Source organism: Marmota monax, unplaced genomic scaffold (assembly GCF_021218885.2).
Source record: "Marmota monax isolate L192 unplaced genomic scaffold, Marmota_monax_Labrador192_F-V1.1 WCK01_AAM20220418_F8-fsc00024, whole genome shotgun sequence".
Classification (NCBI taxonomy): Eukaryota; Metazoa; Chordata; class Mammalia; order Rodentia; family Sciuridae; genus Marmota; species Marmota monax.
In genome coordinates this window covers 29,289,231-29,316,132 of record NW_026695224.1, presented here as the reverse complement: position 1 = coordinate 29,316,132, position 26,902 = coordinate 29,289,231, and the positions used below count along the sequence as shown (strand labels likewise).

Genomic DNA, 26,902 nt, shown 5'->3' with positions numbered 1-26,902 from the left:
TCCTGGCGACCAGTGCTTCTCAGGCACTATCTTCATTCATGGCTTTATTTTCTGCTTTTCTTGTGTTTTCTTTCATAATCAGTAAAAGGAATAATGAATATGATATATCAAAATGTTCAATAAGCCAATTTTTAAGTCATTTATCTTTCACATAATCTCTTTTTTTCCCCAAATGTGATTGGATCTGCCCCCAAAAGGTGAGGTTAGCGTGGCTTTGTGGATGGTTCTGAAAGAGGGCTTTGATGCTTGGCCTCTGCCCTCTGGAAGGAAGGTGAGGAAGACTGCCAGGTGCATGTGGCAATAGGCCTTTGTGATCGCTTTGAATGACAGCTGTCAGAAGACAGTGAGAGGGGTCTGGAGTCTCCCCAAGGCCTTCTGTGCCTGGTACATTACAGTATCTGCTGTCACTTCCGACCTCTGGGGGTACGTGTTTGTCCGTGAAAAGAAGTTGAAAACTAAAATCTCCCAACATCCTGAAATAAATATCTTCTCTCATTCTCTCCTACGCTGGGGCCTCCATTTCCACACCCACCCCTTCTCCTGTGGCCTCAAGTTGGTATGGGAAGATAAATGCAAACTTCATTGTATGGAAGCCCTAGAATATTTCTGTTTTCTCATTCATTGCTTTCTTTTCAGCTGAGATCCTTCTTGTGATTTCCAGACTGCTGGGCTTTGCTCACGGGTTTTACCTTGCAGGGTGAGAGTACTCTGGTGGGCACTGTCATATCCCAGAACTCTTCTTTATTTCCACAGGTGTATTTCTTCTTCTGAATTCTTTTTACATCAGGGTTTCTAGAGCCATGGATGCCTTTAAGGATTCAGGGAAGTTCATGAGACCTTCACAGCAGAATGGGCACGTGATCCTAGTCCACCTGTGGGCCACCGTAGAACCCGATGAGCACTGTGGCGAGTCAGTTCTGCTCTAGGTCATCCCAATAGAGTCTGCAGCTCAGCAATGAGCCTGCGTTCCAGCATTCCAGCTCCTCCTCACCAGGTATCCATAGCTACGGGCAGCTGGATAGTCCTGATGACCCAGGGAAGTCTTAGCTCAGGTTCTGAGTTACCCAGCTTGGCTTCCATTCAGGACAGAATCCCTTTCTTATGGCTAGTTCTAAGGTTCAGTCTAAGGTGTCCAAATCAATCTTAGCCGTGGCAGAGAGCAAGGGCCTGAGTGGCTTGGAGGAATTCCATCCCTTGGACTATTAAAATTCCTTTGCCTTTTAAATGAGCAAGAATAGCACTGAGCTCTTAGGAGCCTCATGGGCCTAGAATTGAGCCAATACTCTCTATGCAAAAGTCCACCATGATCCTCAGGAGGTAAAATGCCCCCTGCAAACTCCCAGGTTCCAGACTCCAATCGACAGAGAGGTGGTGCAGTAGTATCTAAGCCTTTACAGAGCCCTTACCAGTGGTGATGGATATTTTGCCATTGACTTCAATAGCTCTTAAAGAGTGGCCAAGTTCACGGCACAGCCAGGAAGCTAGGAGTTCACAAGCCAAGCACAAACTCCCTGACAATCTCCTGTCTCTGGCCTGCTCCAACTTCATAAGTAGATGTCATCCAAATCATGCCCAGTGCCTACCTTTCTTCCCCCAGGAAGGGATATACTGGATTCAACATGAAGCAGCCTGTAGCTATCAGGAGGTCATGCCCATGGGCTCTGGGCCAGGACAGAGCAGAGACTACAGTCCAATCTGAAATTGGCTTGCTCTGCGCCCACAGCTGCTTCCAGTCAGATCAAGGTTCTAGACAGGACAGCACAGGTCATCTCCAGCCTCCCATCCACAAGGATGGAGGTTTCCAGAGAGAACAAACTCAGACCCACCGGGGAGGCTACTGAGGCCCCAGGCATAGAGGCATAGAGGTGGTGACAGGTCAAAACACACAGAAATTATCAGAAGACCTGGGTTTGAGCCTCTGTTCCCCACCACCACCACTTAGAAGTTGTGTGGGCTTGAAATTCAACTTCTCTGAATTTCAGTTTCTTCAGCTATAAGCAAACAATAATAACCCCCAGTGCACTGCCTCACCCGGGCTGAAATGAGTCTATTGGTGCAATAATAACGAAAGCTGTAGTGTTTCCTGTTGCTGACGTAGCAGCTTGAAATGAACGCACCTGTTATGTCACAGTTCTAGAGGACACTAGTCCAAGTGCGCTCAGTTGAGTTCTCCGGTTAGGGACTTCCAAATGCACTCAGTTGAGTTCTCCGGTTAGGGACTTACCAGGCTGAGCTCTTCAGTGAATGCCTGGGGGGCACAATCTGCTTTCCAGCTCATTCAGATCATTTGCAGAGTTAGTCTAACTATAGTTACAGGACTGAGGTCCTGGTTTCTCCACTAGCTGTCGAGTGGGGTGGGGGGTTGTTAGCTTCTCACATCCTTATCTAGCAACAACATTGAACTCTTCTCAGGCTTTATATCTCTCTGACTCCCCCTTCCTGCTTCCAGCTACAGAATCCCTCTGTTTTCCAAGAGCTTATGAGTTAGATGAGACCCTCTGGATAACTCATCTTAAGGTCAATAGATTTGTATCCTTATGTCCATCTGCAAAATCCCTTTTGCCATGGAACATGATCTAGTCACAGGTGTCACATTCATGAATGACATTCACTGTATTCACAGTCCTGGGGATGAGGGTGGCCATCTTGGGGGACCTCTGAGAATTCTGCCTGCTGTAGGAGCCAGTGTAAACTGAGCCCTTGCTGCATGCTGGGCTCTGTGCTGAGCCGACTGTACACATCATCTTATTAAATATCTGCAGCAACTGAGTGTTAGAGCAGCCAAGATCTAGGGAGAGAGGAAAAGTCATTCCGAATAGCACCATGGCTTATTAGGTAATTTGAACTTAAGTCTCATTCAGGATCACTGACTTTCAGCCACCCCACTATGACACACAAGTGAAGCACCCATTTCCCCACTGCCTCCACCCTATGGGTGTTCACTGTCTGTATGCTGATACCTCCAACTTCTCAGACACAGGCTTGAAAAAATGTCCTTCCTCTTATTACTGATTTGCAATCCAAGGATCCAAGCAGAGATGCCTCCAACGACCAGATATCTATTTTCTTTATTGGCCAAATAATATTAGGACAATAGTTCCATAAATTAAAATAGAAAAATAAATGAATTACAAACCCATGATGCTCACACCACCCTGAAGAGGATGAATTCCCAGGTATTCCCTACCAGTTCTCTGCCTGCTTGGATTGCACCTCGCTGCAAGTTTTGAACTCAGATCGAGCAGGTGTTCCCCCGCCCCCCAACAGTCTTCCACAGCACTTGGGAGCCAGTCACAGGCAGGCCAAGGAGCCCCGAAAGCCACCTGCATTGGAATTAAGGAATAAAACAACTCTTCTGTAAATCAGCCACGAGTCATAAAGGTACGTGCCAAGCACATCTTGACATTGGTAACACAAAAAGAGTTTTAGATGTGTTTAAAAACCAACCTCTGATTCCTTTCCCGACACACCGGTGAAGGGGAATGGCTTTTGGCCTTCAATCATCCCCCCTGCTCATTCATCCGTCCATCCACTCCACCTGTCCATCCGACACGTCTCTGAGTGCCCGATGTGGGCTGCGGATCATCGCGGGTGCAGGAATGCAAGATGAACAGCAGCAGCATCCCTGTCCCCCGGCACCCCGCACCTGACGGAGAGAGAAACACTCCAAAAAGCAATTACGAGACGGAGGCGTCAGAGTTTGGGTACAAGTAGGCCAAAGAGGTGTGGAGCAGGAAGAAACACCATCCAGGCTTTCTTGAGGCTCAGAGAAAAATTCCCCGGGGAGACGGGAATTGAGCTGAGACCTGGTGACCAACGAGATTTCCCAGGACGAGGAGGAGGAATGTGGGGGAATGCGCACAAGTGGGGCGAGGCCCAGTGCAGACTCCATGAGCAGGGGCGGCACTGGGGGCCCAGGCTGCAGAAGGGTCCTCGGCTATTGGTGGAGCCTGAGCGCTCTGGCGGGCTCCTGCCGCTTAGGGAAGCGCAAAGGAGGGAAGATGAGGACTCTTCAGTCATTCTTCCATCTCACCAAGTTATTGAGCGCCTGCTTTGTGAGAGGCTTTGAACTGGGCATTTGGGGCAAAGGATGAACCAGGCAGAAACATCCCTGCCTGTGGAGTTACCCGCTTGGACCCAGGATCTCTATGAAAGCTGCAGACATCTCCTGTAAGGGCCGGAGAGCAAGCCATCGTAAGTGTCATGGACCATGCAGTATACGAGTGCTGCTACCGCTGAGGCTTCTCCTTCTCCTCTCCTTATTTCCTTCTCTTCTTTCTCCTTCTTTTTCTTCTAAACAAACAAACAAACTCCTTAAAACACAAAAACATTCTTAGCCCACAAGCTACACAAAGATGGTACTGGGTGTATGGCGTTAACTAAGCAAATAAGATTAAAGAGAATTACAGTGGAAGAGAGCAAAAAACGTGTGCAAAGGCCCTGGGGTGGGAAAGAGCATGGAGAAGCAGAAAAGAAAGCTGGTGTGTGTGGCTGGAATATGGGAAGCCCCGAGGGTGTGGCTCAAACTGAGGCTGGAACAGAGTCAGGGACCAGATTTTTAAATTCAAGAAGACACTAGAATGTGCAGTCAAATGACGACATTTACCCTTCCAAGGTGGAGTTGGTTAAGGACAAAGGGAAGGGAAAAGAAAAAGAAGAAGGAGGTAGAAGAAACCAGGGCTACCAGGAAAAGGTAGAAAAGCCAGCAGAGAGACAAACACAGGGTGTGGGAAGTCACCCATCCCACCTCCTGGGGCGCCCGTGGAGGTTGAAGAAGATGTTGCGGGTAAATCACTTACTGTGGTGGCTGACACTGAATAGATGCTCAATAAAGGTAAAGATCGGGGCAAACAGCTGCACCATTCACAGACACTCAGGGAACGCCTGGGCAAAGGTGAATGAAAAACAAAATCAGCCAGGAAGAGCTCCGATCTGGAGGGCGAAGGAACTCAGGAAGGGACATCTCCAGCGGCGAGGAGATGTTCTGATGTGAACTCCACCAAGCCACACAGCGTGAGGGTTCAATTAATACAGCTACTAAATAAGGCTCCATCCCACGGTGCGAGAGCGCCCAGGGTGCATCATCTGAGCCTGGCATCTTGCTCGGGAATGCATCCAGCTCCAAGACCCGGGCACTCTCTCTGGCAAGGAGAGCCAAAGGAGTGCAATTCCGTCTCTCACACTTTCCCCTTGCAGCTTCAAATTGCTCTTGGAATCCTTCTGTTCCCCCAGCATGGGCCTTGTGCAGAGCCTCCAGTTCCCCTTCCTTGTAGAGGGGTCAGTGTCAATGCTGGCAGGAGGGAGATTCTGGCCACCTGTTTTGCTCCTGAAGGCTCCTGTGTTTGTAATCTTGGGGGTCACCCGAACATGGTCATACGTTCATCATCAGCTTTGAGACATGCAACATAACTCACATACAAAACAGCATCGGAAGGAAGTGGCCCCTGGTGACTGATGGATGGAGCCCTGGCAAATCCACAGGCACCCCTAGCTTCCAGGCCTCCTGCAGAGGGCTTTTATAACTTCCCGAAAATGCTTGCACATTGAGCTTTAATTAAACATTTAATGTGCATCGTGCAAATTTATTGATTCTGCCAGCGGGGAAAGATACATCTTGTATTTGGATATATCCAGCTAAGAGGACTCACATTTTAAAAGGAGTTTACTAATGAGGTCTCCAGTCCCACCCACTGCAAAAGCCAGGGAGCATCCCAGACCCTGAAAGTCACACTGGCTCCGAGCAACTGTGTTCATGTCTGCATCTCAGGCTCGGTTCAAGGCTGATGTTGACGGAATGTTCTAGAAATTAACATCAAGCCCTTAAAAATGGACCACGTTTGTCGTGGGGCCTCTGGTTCTAACAGTCTCTCCCCCCACCCTTCCTGTTACCATGACTCACCTGAAGTTCTGATCCTGGGTGAAAGTCTGAGCCAAGCAACCCAAAAAAGACTTTGAGAAAATGTCTCCTTAATGGGCAGGACCCCACAGCCTGCCTAACCCAGGGTACTTGGGAATCCCATAAAGCTGATACTTATTAACCAAAATTCTAAAAAAGTAGGGAATCTGGTCAACTAAATACCCTCATTAACGGCAAATTGCTTGTAAAACCCTTTTGGATTCTAAATTTATTGTTAAAATTCCTTCTAAATTTACATTTGTCTAATTTCCTGCTCTGTTAAAGGGGAATTGGCTAAAACTCTTTCTATGATGGGCAGAGAGTGGGCAATGCCCTTGGCCACTCTCTACATCGAGTTTGTCACACAATGGTGGTTCTCCACTGGGCCATTTTTTCCCCCAGGGGACATTTGGCAAAATCTGGACACATTTTGGGTTGTCATGACCTCGGGGCAAAGGAGGCCACTATCAATACCCAGTGATCAGAGGGCAGGGGTGTTGCCAAATAGCCTGCAGTGCCCAGGGAGGTCCCCACGGTGGACTCTGAGGCCCCAAATGTCAGCCCTACGGAGGAGGAAAATCCCCAACTTAGTGGTGGAAGAGAATCTACAATGCAGCTTCACTCATTTGATCACCAATTAAGAGGAGAGATTAAAAACCAAACAGAAAGATCTTTGATAGGAGAATCTGGTGGGGACTCTGCCATCATCCCGCCCTGTGACTTGAAGCAAGTTAATTTATTGACCATATTGAACTCCGTTCATTCACAAATTCACTTGGCCACCTCTGAGGAAAATGGCCTGCTCTACGCCGATTTTAAAATAAATGGGTTGTGCCACGGCTCAGCTCAGTAAAGAGTGTCCCAGGAAGACCAGAGTGACTCGAGGCGCAGCAGGCCCGAGAGCCCTGTGCCCTTCTAGGTCTCAGCAGGAGCTGTGCCCTCGGGGCTGTGGTGGCCGACTGCAGCCGCTGGGGAACCCCGGCCAGCAGCTGTCCCAATGCCAGCTCCTGAGGCAACCCCTTGTCCTTCCCGTTCACCACCCCGGCTCTCCAGGGTGCCGCTGGACTGTGTTCCCTGACATGGGGTGAGGACACCTGAGCAGAAGGAGAGGACACGGCTGGAGCAAAAGACAAGAGTGAAGGGGCCATTGTGTGGTCCAGGGTGGGAAGACAGAGGAGACGGAAAACAGGCCGTTTCTCAAATGATTAAACTTGGCTTTTTGTGACCCAGCAAGTTCACTCTTAAACATGCCCAAGAGAAATGAAAGCACAACCCCACAAAAGCTTGTATATGAATGTTCACAGCCGATGACGCCAAATAGCCAAAAGCAGGAACATCCAAATGACCATCAAGAGAGGAACAGATAGGCTAAGGGTATAGCTCAGAGACAGAGCAGGTGCTTAGCCCATACAAGGCCCTGGGGTCAGTCTTCAGAGCTGAGAAGGGATGGAGTGGGAGGGAGACGAACAGATGAATAAAGTGAGTTGCACATATAAAGTGGAATAGTATTCAGCCATGTAAAGAAACAGGTGCTAATGCACACTACAACATGGAGATAAATCTCAGAAGCGTCTTGCTGAGTGGAAGAGGCACGAAGGACCACGCATTATACAATCCCACTCATACGAAATGTCCAGAATGGACACATCTATAGACCCTGATGGTTGATGGGTGGTTGCCAGGGGCCAGGGAGGAGAAGATAGTGACCACTGATGGTCAGGAGAGTTGCAGGGGGTGTGACGAGGAGGTTCTGGGTTTAGACAGAAATGATGGCTCATGATCTTGCGGATACAGTAAAATCCATGGCTTGTGCGCTTCCCGGGGGAGAAGTGCCTGTTTTCCGAATTATATCCCAACAAAGCTGTTTTTCAGAAAAGGGGGTAAATGCCCTACAGTGGCAAGGAGCTCAGGTTGACCTCAGCTGGGCCACTTGGGGCTTGGGGACTGATGGAGGGGAGAGTAGTGAAGGCTGCCTGCCTAGCTCTCCACGGAGGAGGCTGCTTCTGTGCCTCGCAGCTCTTTCCTATTATCCCCTTCCCATGGGCTCATTTCCTCAAAATCTGCCTTTTTCTTCTAATTGAAACGTAATGGAAAGAGGAGGCTGTTTCTTCTAGGGAGGCTTGAAAACTTTTGGTTGTTGACCTTTTCACTCTCGATTGCCAAAGACTGGATGCAGGTGAGCAGGCTGGGGTGGGCAGAGCCTGGAGACGGGCGGGCGTTTCATGGAAAGGATGTGGTCCCCTTGAGACAGCGGGCTTCCCCAGGCCACCTTCAACGCACAGGCAGAGAATCGTGGTGCTTCCTTTACTAAGAAACTTATCTTGACTCTTCATCCACACCCAAGTGTGACTTCTGGTAAAATCAAAAACAAAAGAACATTCTTTTGTGCTGATAAGAAATGAAAATAGAAAAGAAAAACAAAGAGAAAAGAAAGAAAGACGTCTAGTCGACTGACCCAGGAACACGTAACTCATGTAACTCACCGACATTAGATGTCAACTTTTCCTTGGGTCCTTTTGGGGAGAGGAGGGCTTTGAGCTGGTTTAAGTGATTGTGATAAATAATGAGCAGGCGGAAGCACGGGTTGGCCTTTCTCATGGAATCTTGAGACAAGGTCTTCGCTCTCTGGTCCCAGGGACCGTCCTGGGGACCACCCTAGGGGCAGGGTCTCTTTCCTGCACAGCAGCTCTGATTTCCAGACTGACTGACTTCCTTCCTCATCTAGTCATTCACGTTATAACCGCTGGCAACTCTGCTCTCTTGGGGGTGTGAAGGTAAGACACCATCCAAGCCCTCAAAGATCTCACAGACAGATGGAGAAAACGAGGAACGAATAGTCAGTGATCGACTCCGTAACGAAAGTGTCCAGGGTGGGCTGGGAAGCTTTAGTGGACGAGGAGGTGGTCAGGGTGTTGAAGTGTCTCTGAAGGGGCCTTGGGAGTAGGAACGCCCTTGGCCCTCTGGAAGCAGGCACATGACACACACAGCTCCCCAAAAGAAGTTCCACCCCCAGTGAACCCCTGCGGTGGGGCGACACCAGGTTGGACGTCCTGTCTGGTCACTGTCTCCAGGGCCAGCTGCTCCCTTTGCTCTTCTCTTTCACATTCCCTGCCCCGTCTTCTCACTCCTGGATTCGTGCAGAAGGGTCACGAGGTGCCTGCCATTGAGTAACGCAGCGCACGCCACCTGTGTGTACTAAGACGTGATGGCCCTGTGAACCACGCCTGGGAGCTACCGGAAAATAAAGCGCGCGACCTGGCTCGTGATTTCCTTTTCTTTACCTTCCCACATTATCCAAGGTCTGCACTGGAATTAAAGGAGCGGGATTGCTCTCTTGGCATTGCGCAAAGCTTAGGTTAGCCCTCAAGTCCGAAGCCAAGTGGCTTTGGTGTCCCTGGGCCCTTGACCAGAGCCTGGTGCTGGCCTGCTTCCCATCAGGGGGTCAGCGAGGAGGCAGGCTTTGTTTCCCAAGCCTGCGCCCTGCCCTGTGCCACATCTTGGCTTCTTGGTGTGGGTGGAGGCTCACCGCACGCTGGTCTGAGCTCCAGGCTCCTCAGCCATGGCACAGCCCCCTCGGTGAGCCCCCACAGCCCAGGTTTCCGCCTCACGTCGGTTCTCCTGCAAGCCTGGGTGTACCCACTGCCTCCACATGTGGCCACTCCCCGTTGTGTGAATTTGTCTTCCCGCTCAGGCAAGGACACGGTGGTTGCATGCAAGAAGAACTCACAGCCACGGTCGCCCCGGCCATCCCGGCCATCCCGGCCCATCCCGACTTCCAGGATGCTGACTAGAAACCGCAGCTAGGCTCAGAGGTTCCAAGGGGCTGGCTGCCAAGCCATCCCATCTGAAAACCCAGCTTGTGGCCAGTAAACTCAACCAATTTAATACACAAGTCACCGAGGGAGAACAGGCCCAAGCGGGGACCCTGCAGACTGTGTCCTCTTCGCGGAGCCACTTTCCCCAGGACTCTCAGACTTCAACCCAATTAGAACCTGGCTAATTAGCTTTGTGTGTTGCGCGACAGTTGGGGAGAAAGGTCACTTTGGCATATGATCTGGTTTCTCTCTCTCTGAGCCACAGAACTTCCTCCAAGGAGCAAGCATTCACCTCCGGTTCTTAGAAGAAAAACAAGCCGAGTCACACGTTTCTGTGAATTCTCTCAGTGAGCGGAGGGTAGTAGCAGGGGCAGTGGCTGCACCTACCTGGATAGCCCAGGTGCCAATCTCTTCCCAGGTCCCCGCTGTCAAGGAGCCTCCCCGAGATGCAAGTGAATCGCAGCTCATGCAGGATGAGGAAGAGAGGCCGTGCAGGTGGTAGGAAGAGCACAAAGTCAGGAGAGTTGGAGACTTCCAGGTCCTGTCTACCTCACCAGGGCTTGAGCAAGACTTCTTCTTTCCTCACGGAAATCCCCAAGCACTGTCCAGAAGAGTGTGCAGCTATAATGGCAACACAGAGGTTGCTGGATGATTCCACTGAAACTGTTGAAATATCAGCAGAGATGTTGGGCCTCCTGAGATGGGAACAAGAAGAAAACCAAACGTCACTCTCAGGGGCTGCCACGTGCCAGTGACTGTGCCAAGACACGGGTACACCTTGCCACGAGAACTAACTTGAAGAATACGCGTGTGTGCACAGAAGCGTAGACTACCAAGGTTCAGGGACCCTTTAGGACAGTGCCGACATTTTACAGATAATGAGGAAACACAAACCCAGAGGGCCACAGTGGGTCTCTCCAACTCCCCCGGACATTGTATCCACCTGGGGACCCACAGAGAGATCCAGAACAGTCAGAGGCTTAGTTAAGAGGAGGCACAGACTCCCTCAGAGCAATGAAAGAAGCCCAGTCCCTGAAACTGTGCTAAGTAGGTATTCTTTGACTCCATAACACTGAAGTCAGGACAGGTGCCTCAGGTCCGGCCTTAACAGCTCCATCCTGTGAAGGTCAAAGCAGGACAGGCCCTGACCCGCTCTGTGGACGTCTCTCATTCCCTCCAGTGTCTCCGCTCTGTTCCTGCAGGAATCTGCATGAGTAGGGCCAGCCCTGGCTTCATGTCCCTGTATCTCCACTCCTGCCCTTTCCCTGGTCTCCTCCTCCTCCTCCTCCTCCTCCTCCTCCTCCTCCCCCTCCTCCTTTTCTCGACTTCTGTTTGCAAAACATAAGAATTTTGTGAAAAATCCATATATCCCAGAATTTGGCAATATGGGCATTTTTTATTAGTATAGGTCACTGTATTGGAAGAAAACAGGTGAACAGTCGAATTTCATTTCTAGAATAATGGAGTATTATTTTATTTCTAGAATAATGAAGCGTTCATTCCAAGTTCATGTGATAACTCTGTTGTTTCAGGCGAGCACCCTAGTCCCTCTGCCAGGTGTCAAATACACCTGTAGACCTTTAAAAGAATGTTTGATTCTGTGCAGATAAGTTGATTCTCATGGAGCAATGGGAAGACCAATGGGAATGAGCCTGCTGACCCGGACTTTCATTCATAAGATGTGCCCGTGCCCGTAAAACCTGTGAAATCTTTAATTCTCCACAGGTGAGACCAAATAATCAGTACATTCCATTTGATATGAGTAGATGCCCCCGAGATCTCAACAGATGCCAGTGAAGATAGATATATAATAATATATAGACCCACATACACATATGCCTCTCTCTGTATATGTGTGTGTATATACGTATATGTCTATATATACAAATAAACACACATATACATACCCATCCCATGAAATTTTTGCTTCTGGACACTAGAAAACAAATTCTATTAAGTGCTATGAAAGCAGAAAGAGCATCCTGTTCACAACAGCTCAACTTTCTATTCATATTTCCCAGTTTATTTCTTAGTTAACACAGGACAAGTGACTTTTCTCTTGTCTCCAATGAGCAGTTCTATATGTATTCTAAAGGACTGGCGTTCTTGTTGTGTCTAAGAAGCAAAAACACATTAGTGTCTGGACGATAATGCAAGGAAGTCCAAAAGCTACTCTTGCTCAATGTCTTTTCACACGTCCCCTGGAGCTACTAAAAACCCAAATGGGAATGAACATAAAAATGGATGAATGAACAGATGAAGGAGCAGGTGGACAGAGGGACAGAAGGATGTTAGATGGATGAGTGCACAGACAGATGGAGGGATGGGAGATGATGGATGGAGGGACAGAGGAAATCATATGTGGATGGGAAACAGGACTCTTTTTTTCTCTTACCCCACAGACTACCCACCACAAAGCCTGATATGTGATGAGATTCCACCAATGAAGATCTGACCCTGTGATGTCAGTTCTGGGCAGCCGGTCACTGCCCTTCCAAGATGTGGGCTGGTGGGGAATTCCACATCATCTGACACAGTTCGCTGTTCCTTAATTCACCAAATCCGAGGGATCCCAAGGTCTCGGGGAGGCATCATGCATCGATGAGGTTCATGACTGTGCACCTGAGGAGCACACTGGTCTAAGATGTTCTCTGAAACCTCTGCCATTAGAGTGGGGCCAGGAGCCAATGAGGGAAGGCATCCCTCCTTCCAGATCTATCCTGAGGTGGTCTAGAGATGAGAAACCCAAGACTCTTACTATACACTCAATGCTCGAGTCACTGTCCCTACGAGGCCTGATGTGGCCCATGGCTGGAATCACCACGAGCCCCAGGGAGGCTGGCTCCTGTTGAGGTGAAGCGTCGCGGAGGAAAAGCTGGTCATGGGTCAAGATGTCCCAGTGGATTAGCTGCAGAGCCCCCATGTTCCTGGAAAAGTGATACAGAAGGGATCAAACTGAGACCACAGAATCAAAGTTTGGTGTTCATATCTGACCTCACAAAGCACTCTGTACCTCTCTGGAAGCAGGTTTCCATTTGGACCACAGGAGCAAGTGCTTTGTTAAGATTGTACGAACCCATTGTTGCTGCCAGGATCTAGGCGATCCTTTGCAGAGGGAAAAGATGCCCCAATACTGCGCCTCCTTTGTACTCCATGCCTGGGGTTATTTTTTCTTGCTCTTTCCACCAACATTTATCTAAAAGAATTCTCATTTCCTACTCTCCTTCTGCGGCAGAATCTGGATCTACTCCGTAAGCATTTATACAGAATCACTTGGGAGCCAGACGCTGGCTAACGTTAACCGGACCAGGACACCAGGACTGAACCTAAGGCCCTGCTTGAAGACACTCAGAGTCCCAGGAGAAGCAGGCAGGCTAAAAGACAACCTCGAAGGGCATCACAAGGAACCCTTGTGCTGGAAATGCTCTGCACCTTGACTTGGTGGCTGTGGTCCCAGAAACCTACACACATGATGAGATTCCCTGGAGGGCAAGGTGCTCACACACACATGCATACACACACACACATATGCACATACATACACACACACTAACAACAAGTGCAGGTAAACCTGGTGAAACTCATATAAGGTAGTGATTGTAACCACGTGGCTTCCCAACTCTGCTCTTTCACTCCTGTCATGTAAGGTGTCAGCTCTGGGAGAGGTTGGCTCAAGGTGCACAGGATCTGCGCGTTATTCTTTATGGTGAGTGTGAATCTACAGCTACCTCCCATTTGTAAACATTGAAATATGTACATAATTACAATGTCCAATCACAAATGCCATGCCAGGGTCCCTGCCAGCCAGGTGGGGATCATCATTTGGTGAGGGAGAACCAGTCAAAGAAGCCTCTGGAGGAAGGGGCTTTACCCAGAGGAATTCTGGGTCAGCCAGGCTGAAAGTGAAGCCCAAGCAAGGAAGCGCCAGCCAGGTGCAGCCGCACACGCCTGTAATCCCAGTGGCTCAGGAGCTGAGGCAGGAGGATCACAAGATCAAAGCCAGCCTCAACAAAATGAGGCACTAAGCAACTCAGTGAGACCCTATCTCTGAATAAAATACAAAATAGGGCTGGGGATGTGTCTCAGTGGTCAAGTGCCCCTGAGTTCAATCCCTGGTACACCCCCAGAAAAAAAAATAAGAAATAAAAGAAGTACCTGCTTGGGTACCTCAGTCAGCATGGTACCTCAGTCACCATGCTGGAATGACAGGTACTTTGGGGGACAGATGAAAAACACAGTGCTGTTACCACCTTTTATCTGAGGGGTATCTGTTCCAAATCCCCCAGTGGACACCTGCAACCAGTCCTGAACCCTATACACAAGTACTCAATATTGAGATACTTGATCTGCTAACCAAGATGGCTATTAGGTGACTAATGGGCAGGTAGCCTATACAGCATGATTACACTAAACAGAGAGTGACTCACATTCTGGGTAGGCTGAAGAAGGTTAGCTCAAGATTTCCTAATGCTACTCAGAATGGTGTGCAACTTAAAACTTATGAATGCTTCATTTCTGCAAGTTTCCATTTAATATTTTTGTACTACATTTGACCACAAATAACAAACTAGGGAAAGCAAAACCACAGATAAGAGAGAACTAATACACGCCCCTCACATCCCCTGCCAGCCAGCTTTCACATGACTGTTGCAACGTCTCTGGGTTCCAGTAACTTCTTTTAGACCTAAAAGAAGATCTCTTTAAACCTCTGGTAGGTCTCTCTTCTCCTCCTTCTTTTTACAGGTCACTTATTTATTGAAGAAACTAGAGCATTTGTCTTGCCAAAATTTTCCCAAATTCTGTATTTGAATCACTGCTGGATCATGCATGTTCTATAGACTCCTCCTCCTCCTCCTCTTCTTCCTCTTCCTCCTTCTCCACGTCTTCAACATCACCACAACCAAATCATCCCAATACTGTTGGCAAGGTGAAAATCTAGGCAGTAATTTGAGAGCTTCTAGAAGCCTAATTCCTCTATCAAATAACTTTATACCAAACGCACCTTCCCTGAGATGTAGGAAAGGGACAGCAACCTCTCGTTGGTGCACAGTTTTGAAAGGGTTTCCAACAATGAAAACGGCCGGTGCAATGGCTAAGAGGGACTGGCACTTGCAGCTGCATTCAGCCCGTGCAGTTTTTAAAAACAGATTTTTTTCTGACGGTATATTCCAATAAAGTTTGTGGGCGTTGCATTAATGACTAGACTCTTAGTCACCTCCATGGAACTGAAATCACACCAGGATTACACCATGGTGGTGGAGGGAGGGAGATGTTAGCCATTCTGATTACAGATGTGAACGTGTGCACATCATTTCAGGGCATTTTTATAATTGCTTTATGATCTGATTAAATTATGTATCGCTGGGCTGCAAGTTGGGAGACAAGAGTGAGGAGAGGAGCTCAAGGTTATTTGCTCACTTAGTATCCGTGCCTTGAGAAGGCAGAAGGGTGACTATGCTTCATTATTAATAAAACCCCAAACCTCCACCTCTCAGCTCACCCTGTGCACTTGAACACTCGCCCAAACCCTGCAAAAGGCCCAATGCCTGCTTGTGTGGTGCAAACACCAATTTAGAGACTGTCATGGAAATTCCCCAAAACTCCAGAGCATGCTTTTAAAAGAGAGGAGGGGGAGATTAAGTTCAAAAGCTCTTTAACATTTGCATTTGCCACCTACCTCCTTTTCTACCTGTCAAACAGATTTCCTCAGATCGTTTCCTCCAAGAGTGTCCAAGAAGAGAGTCTCAGGGACACAGGTCCGTCCGATATCTTTAAACACCCACAGCTATAGTTCTAGAAATTCCAGCTCACCTGCTTTTTCCTTGAACTTTAACCATTTGTTCTTCTTGTGAGATAGAAACAATCACAGAAATATATAATATATAATGATGATGAATATATAATATACAATGATGATGTTTCTATGGAAGAAACAAGGATTTGGGATCAAAGGTTCACACTATGCACATAAAATGAGTTATTCACCAGCCAGCCAACAGGCACACACCTCCTTGAGCCACACTCACAATAAATGCTCTTGGGATGGACACAAAGATGGACTGCTTACCAGTGCCTGCCCCAATATGATGCGATACCATGTTGTGCTACAGAATATTCTATTGTATATCCTGGCATGAAATATTATGTTACATTATATTAGGTGTTTACTTGTATATTTGTTTCTTGGCTGTCTCCCTCTTACAATAGATTATAAAAGAAAGTAAGAGTGCAAACCTGGCAGCCATGTCTGGACTCATAACTTGTACTGCTCACCAGCCAAGGTGACCTTGGAAAAGCCCTGAAAAGTGCACCTTAGCTCCCTCTTTGATCAAGGGAAGCCCCAGCAGTACATGTCTCATGGGGCTCTGGGATTGTCCAATAGGTTCAAATTGAGGACAAGACCTGAATGAGTTTCAGGTACCTGCTGGTTCTTAGGATTTGGTGGCAGGCTCCACAATGTCACCAAGGGAGACAGCTCCTCTATACAGAGGCTCAGAGCATTTCCTAGGCCCCTGTTCCACCCCATGTCTGAGCCAATCACATATTTCATAACTTTGCCATAGGGGTTGGCTCAGGGTGGGCATATAACCCTTCAAATGAGCCATTCCGATGTGACCCAAACGGTGACTCCAGTGTAGCCTACTGGGGACTCAGCTTGGAAGGAGTTAGGGCTCCAGTTGACCCAGCCTTCCTGCTTCCATGGGAAGTCCTGGCTGAAGGTGACATAGAAAGCCAGTTCCAAGGACACCAAATGACCCCTGTCCTGCCAGGCCTGACACCAGCTCTGTCTCTGGAGATTTTGCTCATGTGAGCCAATGTTTCCTTTTTGCTTAAACCAGTTTAGGTCAATGTTTTTTCACCTGCGACCCAGAGAGAGCCGAGTGGCATGGCTTTGTGTAGATGGAGGCACTGAGTGTGGAAGCACATGGAGGACTCCTCAGGTCACCAAGCTGGTCACTCATGGCCCGGCCTCTCTGGCGCACTGTACCACTTCCCAAAGCTATACCAGGGGGCTCCCTAGGGGGAGCTGAGCAGCTACTGAGGGGACCCCAAAGAAAAGGCAGGAGCCAGGGAGGGCTTCTGGAACCAGGGGCATCATTAAATGCCTACTGGGTGCTATGGGCGTGGGAGCTGTGCCTTGAGGAATGGGCAGGATTGGGGCATGTGGAAATGGGGCGGGCCTTGCATTGTTATCTGAGGATTACAAACCAGTGTCCCTGTGCTTTGAAGCCCTGGGGAGGCACCTGTGGCACAAAGCTGGAGCCAGCCCTCTTGACAGCAGCTGGAAGATCTGCAGTAGACACCTTGCTTACTCCCGGGGACTTAATCCCATCCCTCCCTGCATCCCAAAGCTCATTCAGGAACATTTATCGTTTTCCACCCAGTTCTATCTTGGAAAGATAGAGGCGAAGCAATGAACCAGATGAGCATCCTGGTAGCTGAGGGATGGGCCAATCGGATTAGTGAGAAGTGGACGTAGGAGCCGTTGTGTTGCAAGGAGGGGCCGTCCACCCTGCCCCCATCACAGACGTGCTTTCTGGGGCATTTCGCCAGCTCCCCTGTGTGAGTTAGAATTGAAAAACTGACAAGGAATCTGAGCACATGTTCAGTCATCTCCACTGGATAAACACGTGTTGAGCACCTACTGTGGGCCAAGCAGGTAAAGGACCTGGAGAGAGGAGAGGGCGTGTTCAAGCTCCAAGGCACACATGAGAGGTGAGGGGCTAACATGCCTCCACGGAGGGCAGGGAACGTGGGAGATGGTGGAATTCCAGGTGAGCAAAATCCTGCTGAGTCGGGGGAGGGAAAGCGAGAGGCCAGGCTGAGGGGGGAGCAGCTTGAAGGTGGGAGTATAAACAATAGAAGGGGAGAGCAATAACCCACTCCTAGTTTGCCCGGGACCCCACCCTGGGAAACAATGTATACAGAACATCTGCTCAGTTGCTGGCACATCCTTTTGTGAATGTTCCCCATGGGGCAGGCACTGTGCCACTATCTAGTACGCATGCACAACCCATCACCAAAGTCCCCTCCACCTGTGGCCCACCAAGGTCAGCTCACCTGCCCAAGATCTACACCTGGGATGGAGCAGGACTCACACACTTGTTGGCCTGGAGCCAAAGCAAGGCATATCTGGCATGTGAGAGGTACCTGTCAGATGACCTTGAGAAATCCACAACATTCTCCTCACTGTGCTGCCACCAAAGGCCCTAAATAATTTCTACCTAAACCAGTATCATCTCTGAAGATGCAAAGGATTTGACCTTGTCCTTCGGACCCTGCTTTGCTGGCTCTGTCATTTTGACCTTGAAGATGTTCTGACTTTGCCATTGTGACCCATGGTTGGCAGTGAAACCCAGCAGGGCAGTGTGGGTCTGTGTCTGTGCGTGTGGCTCCCTGTTCACCTGCTTCACATTCAGAGTTGAAGGGCTGAATGGCGCTTCCCTGGCCCCTCTATGGGGGCCAGGATTTTTCCCCCCTTCATGCAGTTTGGTACAATTACAGCCTGAAAAATAAGTTGGAGGAAGATGGTAAAGGGCTTCGCTGAGGGCAGAGGGGAAGCAGCAGATCTGGGTGCCAAGCTCCGAGCCTGCCACCTCCGGCTGGCTCCATTTCCCAGCCCCATCTACCAGAGCGAGCCTCCCTGCGACAGCCCTGAGCCTCATCTCCAATCAGCAGCTCTTCGCAGAATCACGAGTCAGGGATGCTTCCCCAAAGGGTTCCCATCCTCCCTCCTGAGCCCTCAGGATCCTGGGCTGCGTGAGCCAGCGAGAGCTGAGCTCGCTCAGGCAGGACACAGACAGCCCATCATACATAACTCATGGGCTGCTTCCCACTGTCATTCCCAGGTCTCTCTGAAAGGGGGCCAGGTGGACCTCGGAGGGGAGATTTTGCAAAAGCTTGCACTTTTATGTCCCTTCAAGAGAGACCAGGGGGACTAGCTAAGCTCAAAGGTGGACACTTGAAACTCTGAACTTTTCTGTTCCAGGAAATGCCTCCGAGCTTCTTGGCCTCAAAATGGGCATCAGGAAATGGCAGGGAAGTTGGTGATCTAAACCAGAGAAAAACCACAGAGGAAAGAATCAGAGCTCAAATTTGCTTTTATACGTACACAGAACCTTTCTGTTGAGTTTTTTTTTTTAGGTTTTATCTATTTTTTATCAGTCTCTGAGGTCCCAACTTTGGGCAACTGTTATGTGCATTTTGACAGGGCAAAGGGTTTACAAAGACAAAGTCAGGTTCAACAGGGACACAGTTATCCAGGAAGCCAGCCTGTTCAACAGAGAGCTCTGCCCACCCTACGGAAAAGTGAAGTTATTTCAGAATTCATTAGAAAGATATGTGCAGGATATCCAGATGGGGAAATTTAGTTTAAAATTATCCCAATTACCAAGTAGGCTGTCTCCATTTAAAATATCCATCGACAGGCTTGAATGTCCTGGTGGGTCACTTTGTGTGATCACTGGGGGTTGAGAGGGGTGGTCACTTCCAGTGTTGTCATCCACAACCCAGAGGGATGGTAGGGATGCAGGAGATGGCCAGCTCCTCTGTGGCCCCGTACTGTGTGAGACACTTCCCAGGCCCAGTCTCTAATCCTGACCATTTCCCAATCTACGGAGGAGGGACCCGGGTAAGACAGGTTCATCTTACAAAAAGCATATCCATTGCTTTTCAGCTGGCGCAAAACTGGGAAGCAAAGTAAAACCAGTGAATAGCACCTTCTGGATCCAAAGAGAGATAGACAAGCAAGGATCAGGCTGAATCAAATGAAATTAAATCTACTGGAGATCATTGTACATTTCTGTGCTTGGGTTCCAAACGGTAAGTTCACAAATCCAGGATGGAGGAAATAGGAGGAGAAAAGGCCCAGAGTTTACATCCACTGCGCAGCACTGAGCTCCGGGTGCTGTGTGTCTGGAGAGGCTCAGGGATTTAGAAGCATCAGGAGCAGACGTACTGCAGCTCAAGGAGGCAGACATGCTCTCTGTGTGATGAGAGGATCACACCTGGGCACCCGGGCTTAGCTATGGGACCTGAATCCTGGGAGGAGCATGGCAGTGGCCAAGCCAGCCTCTCTGGGAACTAGTGGCCAGGAGGCAGGGTGCTGGAAAGAAAGCAGACCTGGCTGGACATGCCAAAGTCACTGACTCTGTTTAGCAGGAGAAACAGAAGGGAGGGAAAGGGCATCCTACTGGCTCTTTTCAACTTCCCAAAGACCCTGTGGCCCATTCGGTTCCCATGAGTGTGTGGCCTCTTGAGCATATAAAATAGGACTAACATCTACACGAAGGGGTAAGACCGCATGCTAAAACAAATAAACAAATGGAGAGTACAGGTAAAACTGGCAGGTAGTGAGCTGTCACTGGAGGTGACCAAGAAAATGCTGTTAGAATCAGGCAAGTACTTCTGTGTGTTCTGGACTTTGGCTTCCATGGGCCCCTTGTACATATATATACATATATACATAGGTATATATATGTATATATAATTATGTTTTATGACTGCATTGGTATGATGAATGTAATCCATGCTACATTATATTTTCTTTTTTTCTGGTTTTAAAAGTAATCAAAATGTCTCTGGGTGCCCACAGCAGTCCCATGGGCCACTGTCTCTGCTGTGCCACTGGTGAAGTCAGCCCTGCATGCTGCCAACTCACCTACCAAGGGCTGGCAAAACAGATTCAAACTTGTACATTGGTTGAAAGGAGAGTGCTACAGTCAGGCCTCTAAATATCCACCCCCTACACACACACACACACATACACCATGAGATTCCATTAGATGAAATCCACCAAAAACCAGATAAGCACTCCAAACGCTTTTTCCTGAGATCCAGGCAGATGCGTTCCGAACCATGCACATGCTTAGACTCCATTCTGTTATAAAACAGCAAACGTGTGCACCCCATCAGTTTCAGATGGTCACTCCTGAGACCAAGGACAGGTGCTGGGTAGAGATGAGGAACAGCTGTTCTTTGGTTTGATGGCCTCCTTTTGCTATCTTGTCCTGATATTTATATTCAACAAAGAACATGTCTCACTATTATAAAATTCCTAAATAACAATACTATCAGAAGGTCTATAAGTGTGACTTGAATTTTTATTTTGGGTAGGCAGAGCTGTTAGTCAAATTTTCATTCTTGGTTAGATCAGGAACACGGTTGGGAAGGCCGATGTTCTGAGGCTGTGGCTGGGCCTGTGCAAGATTTTCATGACAAAGAACAACACGGGAGAAAGCTCAGCCACGCTCATGTGCGACCAAGAACTAAGACATAAGACTGGGCTATAAGGGACCTCTGGTCTCAGGCCCCAGACAAGTTAATTCAGAAACAGACAGATTCAGAAACCACCTGCATCCATAGACCTCCCCTGTCATCACGGGAGAATTTAAGTTTGCCCTGTATTTTCTATAACTTCTTTCCCAAGTGGGACAGCTGCTAAAAGCTTCTAGAACAGGAGGTTCGAATCGCCACATCACCAGGAGCAGGAAGGCAGGCAAGCAAACTCACAGAGCAAGCACCACTTCGGAGCGATCCTCCAGTTATCATGCGTGAAGACACAACACACAGAAAGATTGTTCGGCTATCAGGTCCCCCCCACTTTTTTTAGATCTCTACTTTTTTTTTTTTAATCAACTCTGAGTACACAATAAAATTCTTCGAAGCGCTGAATGCTTTGGTGACAGATTCCCTCACTGGTGTAAGCTGTGAATAGGATCCAAAGGGGTGACAAGGGAAGAGGGAATCATAAGCAGCCCCTAATTGAAGGAACAAAAACCTAAGGGTGCGCCTTCCCCTGAAAAACTGAAAGGGAAAGAGAGCCGAGCATGGAAATGCAGGGTTGGAGTGGCCAGAGTGGGGAAATAGGGCCCATCATTTTTCATCTCTATCCCTTGCTTAAAACCAGAAAAAGTCCTTTGGCTCCAATGTCCCTGTGTCCCCACAGATATTTATTCAGCAGACACTTACTATCTCCCAGTGCCTGCTGGGTGTCTGTGGGTGAAGCAAGGAAAGAGAGCTGACAAAACCGGCACACCTTCCCAGAAAACATCTGGATTGTTCGCGTCTCTTGTGCAAAACAAGTATTTCATGAAATTGTGTGAATCGTGTTTTAAGGAAGAACCCTGAGAATAACCAAAAAAATAAAAATAAAAATAATAAAATATCCCCAAACACCATCAATCCTATTGACTGTCTACCCTGGCCCTCCACAGAGTAGAGATCACCAATTGTCTTTTGTTTGTCTTTTGGACTCCTCATTTAGAGTCAAGATCATCCAATAAATAATCCTGTGTCTGAAGAGCCGAGCTGCCCCTTCTGTCCTTCCTCCCTACCCCTCTCCACGGTCCCCACCTGAGCAACACCCTTGGGAAGGAACTATAAGTCTCGTCTGACTATTTTTCTTTCTCCCCACTATCCCACCCCTTGCTTCTCTGTAACCGAACATGAGTTGTTCTCTAACGGCACTGGAAAAATCAGAATTTATTGTACATATGTTTGTGTTCCACTTAATAAAAAAACCTATATTTTAAGATAAACTTTGTTAGTAATTCATGAGGTAAGTGACTATTTATGCTAATCAGGCAGAAATATATTCTCAAGCATAATGCATTACATAAATTTGAATGCAAAATGTTCAATTATGAAGTAAATACAGGTAATGCAAATAATAAATTACCTCTAATAAAAATTATAAAAGATTTGTCTTCAAAGAGAGAGAGAGGCTTTAACTTACAACTGTGAATTGCTTAAAGAGAAAAGAATTAATAAATGCTGAATTACTCTGATGATTATTTAGCACATAATTCACCTATTCATAACGACTCCTGGTAATCACACTGTTGTTTCACATTCGCCAATAGAGACTTCCCTCGGCAATTTTACCCTTATCAGATTATCTCGTCTGATTCTATTAATTTTCTTCCATGAATCTGCTAACAGTGATTTGTGATTTACTTACCCTGCTAACTGAAGACTGTTAAAAGGATTTATCTAACACTAGACCTAAGCACAATGTACTCCTGCCTTATCCTGCAACTACTCTCAGGAACACTTTCTCAAATCCATTTAGTTGGTTTCATAGTAAAATTTAGTGGACACTGCTTAGTTCTGTACATAAAACCAGCTCCCAGATAAACAAAGAGTTCAGACGCGATTCTGAATGCATCCTGTTTCTTTTCAGATTCTGTACGTCTGAGGCAACATGATATACTTGAGTTGCTATAACTCACAATCAGGAAAAATACCTTCCTGTTAACTTTTAATCTTTGTAATGTAGACATGAAGGGCTTTTCTCCCTCTTTTGCATGAAGTTGTTATGTATGTAGTGACATGAAACTACAAATGAGTTTTTGAGGCTACTGTTTCGAAATCTTCTACGTGATTCGACCCATGCCCTCCTCCCCCTCAGAATTTTCTATAAATACTCATTGCTTTCAGAAACTTTAATGCTACTGGTTTGAATTGGTCAATAATGACAAACTCATGGTTTCTAAATTACTCTATATTGTTCTACAGAGATTGCTATAGCATATAAAGCGAGGGGATATTAAGCAGTAAGAAAACACAGTTCATATTGTATTTGGATTAGATTGGCTTGGATGGAAGTGAAACAAACAATGTTAGAAAAGAAGTCGAAAGAAACGTGGCCTGATGTAATTGTAGAGAATCAGAAACCTGAATAGTACTAATTAAAATGAGAGCGCTCAATTGTTATAAAAGAAATGCTGCTAACAGAGAACTGTAAATGTTTAGACACCCCTGTGAATCACTAAATAATAAAGGAAAAAGGACAAAAATGAGAATTAAGTTACAAGCCTGAGAGCACTCTTGATACACATCTAAAACATAATTCTCATCCTCTTTTTTCAAAAGAAAATGGGAGACTATAAAAGGGAGAAAAATACCACGGCTCAACAGTGGTGAACAGAAATAAACCATAAAAAATGTGCAGATAATAATACATTTAGCTGCCCAAACATGGGCATTTAATTTCTAGAAATGATATATAATTGCAACAATTAGGTATGTGGCCACGAAACTCTATGGCATGGTCTTAGTCATTAGTGAATTCTGTTTATAAAATGTTTATTTATAAATGTGGCAGCTTCAGGGTTCCTGGTCAAAAATACTTTTATTTTGAGAGGCAGGGATCATACTTTATAGCTTTTAACAAAAACATGATGCAGAAGGAGTTTTAAAAATTATCATAAACAAAAAATAATTAATTCTTCCCAAGGACACATAAATCTACATTTAACACACACACACACACACACACACACACACACACACACTTTGGACATCATGAACAATGCTGAACACCATAATGTTTGTGAAATTTAAGCAGTGGATTTTCCTCTGAATACATAAACTGAAATCCTTTAACTTCATTAGTAGGTAAAATACTGTCAGAGGAGGAAAGCAAGGGAATTATCTTAGATGACATAAATATTGATAGAATCTTCACTCTTTCTTCCCATACTGGGACTAAACCCAGTTCATTCCACCCTAACAAAGCATTCCCTCAAACCCAAACTACCCTTATAAACAACTCCTCTGTAGCAGGCTTGTAAGGAAAATACCAACAGTGCTGCCCTTTTAGGATGAGGATGTCCCTACAAATCTTCTGGGAGGTCTCCCAGTAGGGATTCCTGAATTTGCTGGAACCGAAGGCTGCCAAGATCAGAGAAATTAACACAGGGTTAATCTGGTGTATGAAGCAGGGGAGTGACACTAAGTCTCATTATAAATAGTGAAGTATGCGACCTGGTGGGTAAGACTATTCTGAAGTGCAATGTTCAAGACGCTGGCTTAATATATGACCAAGTGTCAGAAGTCAGGTTTTCTGAGAATTACTTTTCAGATAAACAACTTTAAAGCACTGTACTTAATCTTACTTACTAGAGACATCCCATTTATCACTGAATTACAAGTAACTTTAATTCTATTGATATTGCCATAAAGCCCATGGAAAATCCATCCTGCCACTTTTAGAGAGTTTGGGGCCCAGTTACCTGGGATCTGATTTGCAAAGGTCTCTCAGCCAGAATCCCACCCGCAGGGCAGCAGTTGCCCTCGCCTCTTTTTTTTAACAGTGAAGGGGGACAAGACAGTAGGAAAAATATGATTCCGGGATTTGCTAGCACTTTCTTCGTCCTATTTCTTAAAAGGTTGAGCTCTACCACGAAGGTCCATCTAACTTTCTGGGCCTCTTTCCTCCTCCCACTTTGGGAAAACAGCTTCTTTGCACTTCAACAAAACTGGACACGGATCAATTTCAACTGACCTTTGCCGAAAGGTGGCGCTGTTGAGGTAAAAACCAACTCGGTCCAACAATAGTTTTCACTCTTCGATCTTTTGCAGGCTTTTCATAATTTGTGAGTGAGTGTGTGTGTGTGTGTGTGTGTGTGTGTGTGTGTGTGTGTCCCTCCCATAAAGTTAAAAAAAATTCGATTAACACCAAGTGCATTTCATTAATAGCTGGAATCAACAGTCCCAACTACCAAGCAGGTGGGCTGGACTTTCAAATATGGGTCGGCTTCCCACAACCTTGCTTACCCCCAAATAAATCTCGGCTCCTCCAACTTGCCTATCGCTTTAAAATCTTAGAAAAGAATTGTCGGTTTCTTCCCTTTACTCTCTTGCTTCTCTCTCTCTCTCTCTCTCTCTCTCTCTCTCTCTCTCTCTCTCTCTCCAGCTTTAAAGAATCGATCTAAAAAATTGAACTACTTATTAGCATTTGCAATTGTGAGCAATCCCCCTACACCCCGGGTTTCCGGGCTTGTCCGAGAAAAAGCGGTTTAAAATTTAACCCTTGAGGGGAGCTAGTGAGGTTTGGGGGATTGTGTTTTTCTCCCTGTTCCCCACCACCATCAAGCCTGAAATAAGTGAAACGTTAAAGAGCAAAAGGCGCGCGCCAGACCCTGATAAACAGGGTCGAATTTCATAAGGGGATGGTGAGTGTGTGTGTGTGTGTGTGTGTGTGAGAGAGAGAGAGAGAGAGAGAGAGAGAGAGAGAGAGAGAGAGAGAGAGAGAAATTTCAAAGGCAAAACAACTGTGCCCGGAGTCGGGACCCTGGCTGACCCAACTCAGCTTTCCCGGAGTTAACTCTGGCTTCGGAGCCTCCCTCCCCGCACCCGGCACGCGACGTTAGCAGGTCTCTGCAGGGAATGGCCCTAAACAACTTATTTCACCTCCTTAAAAACAGGGTGATAGAATGGACTTTCTTTCTCCGCGGACTCCAAGGCGCTGGGGCTGGCTCACCCTGGTGGGGTCCCGCGCGCAGTAGTGATCCCGGCACCCCGCGCATCCCCCCAGCGCACCGGAGGGAGGGACAAAGAGTTAGTCCAAGTTTGGGCTCCCAGCGCAGCCAGGCTGAGGGAAGAAATGTCCCCCGGAAGACACCTGGAATGCCCAACATGCAGCGAGGAGGAAAAGTCAAAAGGCCAGTCCACAGTCCCGGGGGTGGGGGACAGTCAGGGAAGGGGAGTTAGGCCAATCCTAGCAGAGCGAGTGGCGGGCGATCTGGGGCTCCAGAGGGCAGGCCTCTCTTGTGCTCCGAAGAAAAACAAACTGTCCTCCCGGTCCACCCGAATTCTAGCCTTCCCTCTGAAAAACTCCTTTCCCCTCTCGCACTAAACTTTTCTCCGGGCCTTGTTCTCTCCCTCCCCGGGAGCTGCGGCGCGGGAAGGGTTAAACCAGCCCGTCCCAGCTGACAGTCAGCTGATTGGGTCCTGATTGACAGATCCGAAAAGTTTCCTTGTTTCTATACTATTATGCTAATCGCAGCCGCTCTTGCCGCCTCCCATTGGCCTGGAGTGCTAGTCAATTTCCCATTTGGGCCTGACGTCACGAGTGCTATAAAACTCAGCAATTGCTTTAAACTCTTCTTGCTGGATCAGAGGCTTTAAAATCTTTTTTCATCTTCGAGCTGTAGCTTGGGCTGCTCGCCGGCTCGGTCTGCACCCCCCCCCCTTCCCACTTTGCTTTCTGCCTCGCCTTTCCCCAGGACTTCGCAATTTTGCTTTTAAAAAAGGGGGGGGAAAGAAAGAACTAAACTCCCCCCTCCCTTTCCTCCAGCCGGGCTGCACCTCTGTCTTGCACTTTGCACGGAGGAAGAGAGAGAGAGAGAGAGAGAGAGAGAGAGAGAGAGAGAGAGAGAGAGAGAGAGAGAGAGAGAGAGAGAGG

The 26,902-nt window shown here is 47.5% G+C and overlaps 1 long non-coding RNA gene across 4 annotated transcripts; it reads right to left on the bottom strand.

Annotated features, from left to right (window-relative positions):
- On the bottom strand, positions 1-26,613 carry LOC124086721 (uncharacterized). Of its 4 annotated transcripts, none has more exons than XR_006849890.2 (7): positions 25,001-26,613; positions 12,123-12,638; positions 8,380-10,406; positions 8,039-8,248; positions 4,800-4,884; positions 3,448-4,293; positions 1-3,323 (listed from the first exon to the last, which is right to left on the bottom strand). It is a non-coding gene; the product is annotated as an uncharacterized LOC124086721 (long non-coding RNA). The 4 variants fall into 4 exon arrangements; XR_006849893.2 differs by having other exon boundaries at positions 10,099-10,406; XR_006849891.2 differs by having other exon boundaries at positions 25,909-26,613.
- Positions 26,614-26,902: the final 289 nt, after the last annotated feature.